Source organism: Coccinella septempunctata, chromosome 7, assembly GCF_907165205.1.
Source record: "Coccinella septempunctata chromosome 7, icCocSept1.1, whole genome shotgun sequence".
NCBI lineage: Eukaryota > Metazoa > Arthropoda > Insecta > Coleoptera > Coccinellidae > Coccinella > Coccinella septempunctata.
The window spans coordinates 21188053-21196616 of record NC_058195.1 but is presented as its reverse complement, the minus strand read 5'-3'; positions in this window follow the sequence as shown (position 1 = coordinate 21196616).

Sequence of the window (8564 nt, the reverse complement as noted above, 5' to 3'; positions counted from 1 at the left end):
TCGAACCAAATCTTGAAACTGCACATAGTTTTCGAAATGAGAAGCACATGTTTAATTTCAGTTCGAAAGTTTAGATAGCAATTGAGATTTCAGTGGACTATTCGGCAAAGTGTGATATCAATTCATTAACAATTGTTGGACCAATTCTCCCCAAATCTTGAAACTGCACATAGTTTTCGAATTGAGATGCACCTGTTGAATTTCAGTTCGATACTTCAGATAGGAATTGAGATTTCAGTGGTCTATTCGGCAAAGTGTGATATCAATTCCTCAAAAACTGTTGGATCAATTCGAACCAAATCTTGAAACTGCACATAGTTTTCGAAATGAGATGCACATGTTGAATTTCAGTTCGATAGTTCAGATAGGAATTGAGATTTCAGTGGTCAATTCGGCAAAGTGTGATATCAATTCCTCGAAAACTGTTGGATCAATTCGAACCAAATCTTGAAACTGCACATAGTTTTCGAAATGAGATGCACATGTTGAATTTCAGTTCGATAGTTCAGATAGGAATGGAGATTTCAGTAATTGATTCGACAAAATATCATTTCAATTCCTCGAAAACTGTTGGATCAATTCGAACCAAATCTTGAAACTGCTAATAGTTTTCGGATTGATATGCACCTGTTGAATTTCAGTTCGATAGTTCAGATAGGAATTGAGATTTCAGTGGTCAATTCGGCAAAGTGTGATAAAAATTCCTCGAAAACTGTTGGATCAATTCGAACCAAATCTTGAAATTTTACACAGTTTTCGAATTGAGATGCACATGTTGAATTTCAGTTCGATAGTTTAGATAGGAATTGAGATTTCACTGGTCAATTCGGTAAAGTGTGATATCAATTCCTCGAAAACTGTTGGATCAATTCGAACCAAATCTTGAAACTGCACATAATTTTCGAAATGAGATGCACATGTTCAATTTCAGTTCGATAGTTCAGATAGCAATTGAGATTTCAGTGGTCTATTCGGCAAAGTGTGATATCAATTCCTTGAAAACTGTTGGATCAATTCGAACCAAATCTTGAAACTGCACATAGTTTTCGAAATGAGATGCACATGTTGAATTTCAGTTCGATAGTTCAGATAGGAATTGAGATTTCAGTGGTCAATTCGGCAAAGTGTGATATCAATTCCTCGAAAACTGTTGGATCAATTCGAACCAAATCTTGAAACTGCACATAGTTTTCGAAATGAGATGCACATGTTGAATTTCAGTTCGATAGTTCAGATAGGAATTGAGATTTCAGTGGTCGATTCGGCAAAGTGTGATATCAATTCCTCGAAAACTGTTGGATCAATTCGAACCAAATCTTGAAACTGCACATAGTTTTCGGATTGAGATGCACATGTTGAATTTCAGTTCGATAGTTCAGATAGGAATTGAGATTTCAGTGGTCGATTCGGCAAAGTGTGATATCAATTCCTCGAAAACTGTTGGATCAATTCGAACCAAATCTTGAAACTGCACACAGTTTTCGAATTGAGATGCACATGTTGAATTTCAGTCCGATAGTTCAGATAGGAATTGAGATTTCAGTGGTCAATTCGGCAAAGTGTGATATCAATTCCTCGAAAACTGTTGGATCAATTCGGACCAAATCTTGAAATTTTACACAGTTTTCAAATTGAGATGCACATGTTGAATTTCAGTTCGATAGTTCAGATAGGAATTGAGATTTCAGTAGTCAATTCGGCAAAGTGTGATATCAATTCCTCGAAAACTGTTGGATGAATTCGAACCAAATCTTGAAACTGCACATAGTTTTCAAAATGAGAAGCACATGTTCAATTTCAGTTCGAAAGTTCAGATAGCAATTGAGATTTCAGTGGACTATTCGGCAAAGTGTGATATCAATTCATTAACAATTGTTGGACCAATTCTCCCCTTATCTTGAAACTGCACATAGTTTTCGAATTGAGATGCACATGTTGAATTTCAGTTCGATAGTTCAGATAGGAATTGAGATTTCAGTGGTCAATTCGGCAAAGTGTGATATCAATTCCTCGAAAACTGTTTGATCAATTCGAACCGAATCCTAAAATTTCACACAGTTTTCGAATTGAGATGCACATGTTGAATTTCAGTTCGATAGTTCAGATAGGAATTGAGATTTCAGTGGTCAATTCGGCAAAGTGTGATATCAATTCCTCGAAAACTGTTGGATCAATTCGAACCAAATCTTGAAACTGCACAGAGTTTTCGGATTGAGATGCACCTGTTGAATTTCAGTTCGATACTTCAGATAGGAATTGAGATTTCAGTGGTCTATTCGGCAAAGTGTGATATCAATTCCTCAAAAACAGTTGGATCAATTCGAACCAAATCTTGAAACTGCACATAGTTTTCGAAATGAGATGCACATGTTGAATTTCAGTTCGATAGTTCAGATAGGAATTGAGATTTCAGTGGTCAATTCGGCAAAGTGTGATATCAATTCCTCGAAAACTGTTGGATCAATTCGAACCAAATCTTGAAATTTTACACAGTTTTCGAATTGAGATGCACATGTTGAAATTCAGTCCGATAGTTCAGATAGGAATTGAGATTTCAGTGGTCAATTCGGCAAAGTGTGATATAAATTCCTCGAAAACTGTTGGATCAATTCGAACCAAATCTTGAAATTTTACACAGTTTTCGAATTGAGATGCACGTGTTGAATTTCAGTTCGATAGTTTAGATAGGAATTGAGATTTCACTGGTCAATTCGGTAAAGTGTGATATCAATTCCTCGAAAACTGTTAGATCAATTCGAACCAAATCTTGAAACTGCACATCATTTTCGAAATGAGATGCACATGTTGAATTTCAGTTCGATTGTTCAGATAGGAATTGAGATTTCAGTGGTCTATTCGGCAAAGTGTGATATCAATTCCTTGAAAACTGTTGGATCAATTCGAACCAAATCTTGAAATTTTACACAGTTTTCGAATTGAGATGCACATGTTGAATTTCAGTCCGATAGTTCAGATAGGAATTGAGATTTCAGTGGTCAATTCGGCAAAGTGTGATATCAATTCCTCGAAAACTGTTTGATGAATTCGAACCAAATCTTGAAACTGCACATAGTTTTCGAAATGAGAAGCACATGTTTAATTTCAGTTCGAAAGTTCAGATAGCAATTGAGATTTCAGTGGACTATTCGGCAAAGTGTGATATCAATTCATTAACAATTGTTGGACCAATTCTCCCCAAATCTTGAAACTGCACATAGTTTTCGAATTGAGATGCACATGTTGAATTTCAGTTCGATAGTTCAGATAGGAATTGAGATTTCAGTGGTCAATTCGGCAAAGTGTGATATCAATTCCTCGAAAACTGTTTGACCAATTCGAACCGAATCCTAAAATTTCACACAGTTTTCGAATTGAGATGCACATGTTGAATTTCAGTTCGATAGTTCAGATAGGAATTGAGATTTCAGTGGTCAATTCGGCAAAGTGTGATATCAATTCCTCGAAAACTGTTGGATCAATTCGAACCAAATCTTGAAACTGCACAGAGTTTTCGGATTGAGATGCACCTGTTGAATTTCAGTTCGATAGTTCAGATAGGAATTGAGATTTCAGTGGTCTATTCGGCAAAGTGTGATATCAATTCCTCGAAAACTGTTGGATCAATTCGAACCAAATCTTGAAACTGCACATGATTTTCGAAATGAGATGCACATGTTGAATTTCAGTTCGATAGTTCAGATAGGAATTGAGATTTCAGTGGTCTATTCGGCAAAGTGTGATATCAATTCCTCGAAAACTGTTGGATCAATTCGAACCAAATCTTGAAATTTTACACAGTTTTCGAATTGAGATGCACATGTTGAATTTCAGTTCGATAGTTTGGATAGGACTTGAGATTTCAGTGGTCAATTCGGTAAAGTGTGATATCAATTCCTCGAAAACTGTTGGATCAATTCGAACCAAATCTTGAAACTGCACATAATTTTCGAAATGAGATGCACATGTTGAAATTCAGTCCGATAGTTCAGATAGGAATTGAGATTTCAGTGGTCAATTCGGCAAAGTGTGATATCAATTCCTCGATAACTGTTGGATCAATTCGAACCAAATCTTGAAATTTTACACAGTTTTCGAATTGAGATGCACATGTTGAATTTCAGTTCGATAGTTTAGATAGGAATTGAGATTTCAGTGGTCAATTCGGTAAAGTGTGATATCAATTCCTCGAAAACTGTTGGATCAATTCGAACCAAATCTTGAAACTGCACATAATTTTCGAAATGAGATGCACATGTTCAATTTCAGTTCGACAGTTCAGATAGCAATTGAGATTTCAGTGGTCTATTCGGCAAAGTGTGATATTAATTCCTCAAAAACTGTTGGATCAATTCGAACCAAATCTTGAAACTGCACATAGTTTTCGAATTGAGATACACATGTTGAATTTCAGTTCGATAGTTCAGATAGGAATTGAGATTTCAGTGGTCAATTCGGCAAAGTGTGATATTAATTCCTCGAAAACTGTTGGATCAATTCGAACCAAATCTTGAAATTTTACACAGTTTTCGAATTGAAATGCACATGTTGAATTTCAGTCCGATAATTCAGATAGGAATTGAGATTTCAGTGGTCAATTCGGCAAAGTGTGATATCAATTCCTAAAAACTGTTGGATCAATTCGAACCAAATTTTGAAACTGCACATAGTTTTCGAATTGAGATGCACATGTTGAATTTCAGTTCGATAGTTCTGATAGGAATTGAGATTTCAGTGGTCAATTCGGCAAAGTGTGATATCAACTCCTAAAAACTGTTGGATCAATTCGAACCAAATCTTGAAACTGCACATAGTTCACGAATTGAGATGCACATGTTGAATTTCAGTTCGATAGTTCTGATAGGAATTTAGATTTCAGTGGTCAATTCGGCAAAGTGTGATATCAATTCTTCGAAAACTGTTGGATCAATTCGAACCAAACCTTGAAATTTTACACAGTTTTCGAATTGGGATGCACATGTTGAATTTCAGTTCGATAGTTTGGATAGGACTTGAGATTTCAGTGGTCAATTCGGTAAAGTGTGATATCAATTCCTCGAAAACTGTTGGATCAATTCGAACCAAATCTTGAAACTGCACATAATTTTCGAAATGAGATGCACATGTTTAATTTCAGTTCGATAGTTCAGCCAACAATTGAGATTTCAGTGGTCAATTCGGCAAAGTGTGATATCAATTCTTCGAAAACTGTTGGATCAATTCGAACCAAATCTTGAAATTTTACACAGTTTTCGAATTGGGATGCACATGTTGAATTTCAGTTCGATAGTTCAGATAGGAATTGAGATTTCAGTGGTCAATTCGGCAAAGTGTGATATCAATTCCTCGAAAACTGTTGGATCAATTCGAACCAAATCTTGAAATTTTACACAGTTTTCGAATTGAGATGCACATGTTGAAATTCAGTCCGATAGTTCAGATAGGAATTGAGATTTCAGTGGTCAATTCGGCAAAGTGTGATATCAATTCCTCGATAACTGTTGGATCAATTCGAACCAAATCTTGAAATTTTACACAGTTTTCGAATTGAGATGCACATGTTGAATTTCAGTCCGATAATTCAGATAGGAATTGAGATTTCAGTGGTCAATTCGGCAAAGTGTGATATCAATTCCTAAAAACTGTTGGATCAATTCGAACCAAATTTTGAAACTGCACATAGTTTTCGAATTGAGATGCACATGTTGAATTTCAGTTCGATAGTTCTGATAGGAATTGAGATTTCAGTGGTCAATTCGGCAAAGTGTGATATCAACTCCTAAAAACTGTTGGATCAATTCGAACCAAGTCTTGAAACTGCACATAGTTTTCGAATTGGGATGCACATGTTGAATTTCAGTTCGATAGTTCAGATAGGAATTGAGATTTCAGTGGTCAATTCGGCAAAGTGTGATATCAATTCCTCGAAAACTGTTGGATCAATTCGAACCAAATCTTGAAATTTTACACAGTTTTCGAATTGAGATGCACATGTTGAAATTCAGTCCGATAGTTCAGATAGGAATTGAGATTTCAGTGGTCAATTCGGCAAAGTGTGATATCAATTCCTCGAAAACTGTTGGATCAATTCGAACCAAATCTTGAAACTGCACAGAGTTTTCGGATTGAGATGCACCTGTTGAATTTCAGTTCGATACTTCAGATAGGAATTGAGATTTGAGTGGTCTATTCGGCAAAGTGTGATATCAATTCCTCAAAAACTGTTGGATCAATTCGAACCAAATCTTGAAACTGCACATAGTTTTCGAAATGAGATGCACATGTTGAATTTCAGTTCGATAGTTCAGATAGGAATTGAGATTTCAGTGGTCAATTCGGCAAAGTGTGATATCAATTCCTCGATAACTGTTGGATCAATTCGAACCAAATCTTGAAATTTTACACAGTTTTCGAATTGAGATGCACATGTTGAATTTCAGTTCGATAGTTTAGATAGGAATTGAGATTTCAGTGGTCAATTCGGCAAAGTGTGATATCAATTCCTCGAAAACTGTTGGATGAATTCGAACCAAATCTTGAAACTGCACATAGTTTTCGAAATGAGAAGCACATGTTTAATTTCAGTTCGAAAGTTCAGATAGCAATTGAGATTTCAGTGGACTATTCGGCAAAGTGTGATATCAATTCATTAACAATTGTTGGACCAATTCTCCCCAATTCTTGAAACTGCACATAGTTCACGAATTGAGATGCACATGTTGAATTTCAGTTCGATAGTTCTGATAGGAATTTAGATTTCAGTGGTCAATTCGGCAAAGTGTGATATCAATTCTTCGAAAACTGTTGGATCAATTCGAACCAAACCTTGAAATTTTACACAGTTTTCGAATTGGGATGCACATGTTGAATTTCAGTTCGATAGTTTGGATAGGACTTGAGATTTCAGTGGTCAATTCGGTAAAGTGTGATATCAATTCCTCGAAAACTGTTGGATCAATTCGAACCAAGTCTTGAAACTGCACATAGTTTTCGAATTGAGATGCATATGTTGAATTTCAGTTCGATAGTTCAGATAGGAATTGAGATTTAAGTGGTCAATTCGGCAAAGTGTGATATCAATTCCTCGAAAACTGTTGGATCAATTCGAACCAAATCTTGAAATTTTACACAGTTTTCGAATTGAGATGCACATGTTGAATTTCAGTTCGATAGTAAAGATAGGAATTGAGATTTCAGTGGTCAATTCGGCAAAGTGTGATATCAATTCCTCGAAAACTGTTGGATCAATTCGAACCAAATCTTGAAATTTTACACAGTTTTCAAATTGAGATGCACATGTTGAATTTCAGTTCGATAGTTTAGATAGGAATTGAGATTTCAGTGATCAATTCGGCAAAGTGTGATATCAATTCCTCGAAAACTGTTGGATGAATTCGAACCAAATCTTGAAACTGCACATAGTTTTCGAAATGAGATGCACATGTTGAATTTCAGATCGATAGTTCTGATAGGAATGGAGATTTCAGTAATTGATTCGACAAAATATCATTTCAATTCCTCGAAAACTGTTGGATCAATTCGAACCAAATCTTGAAACTGCACATAGTTTTCGGATTGAGATGCACCTGTTGAATTTCAGTTCGATAGTTCAGATAGGAATTGAGATTTCAGTGGTCTATTCGGCAAAGTGTGATATCAATTCCTCGAAAACTGTTGGATGAATTCGAACCAAATCTTGAAACTGCACATAATTTTCGAAATGAGATGCACATGTTTAATTTCAGTTCGATAGTTCAGATAGCAATTGAGATTTCAGTGGTCTATTCGGCAAAGTGTGATATCAATTCCTCAAAAACTGTTGGACCAATTCTCCCCAAGTCTTGAAACTGCACATCGTTTTCGAATTGAGATGCATATGTTGAATTTCAGTTCGATAGTATAGATAGGAATTGAGATTTCAGTGGTCAATTCGGCAAAGTGTGATATCAATTCCTCGAAAACTGTTGGATCAATTCGAACCAAATCTTGAAATTTTACACAGTTTTCGAATTGAGATGCACATGTTGAATTTCAGTCCGATAGTTCAGATAGGAATTGAGATTTCAGTGGTCAATTCGGCAAAGTGTGATATCAATTCCTCGAAAACTGTCGGATCAATTCGAACCAAATCTTGAAATTTTACACAGTTTTCAAATTGAGATGCACATGTTGAATTTCAGTTCGATAGTTTAGATAGGAATTGAGATTTCAGTGATCAATTCGGCAAAGTGTGATATCAATTCCTCGAAAACTGTTGGATGAATTCGAACCAAATCTTGAAACTGCACATAGTTTTCGAAATGAGAAGCACATGTTTAATTTCAGTTCGAAAGTTCAGATAGCAATTGAGATTTCAGTGGACTATTCGGCAAAGTGTGATATCAATTCATAAACAATTGTTGGACCAATTCTCCCCAAATCTTGAAACTGCACAGAGTTTTCGGATTGAGAAGCACCTGTTGAATTTCAGTTCGATACTTCAGATAGGAATTGAGATTTCAGTGGTCTATTCGGCAAAGTGTGATATCAATTCCTCAAAAACTGTTGGATCAATTCGAACCAAATCT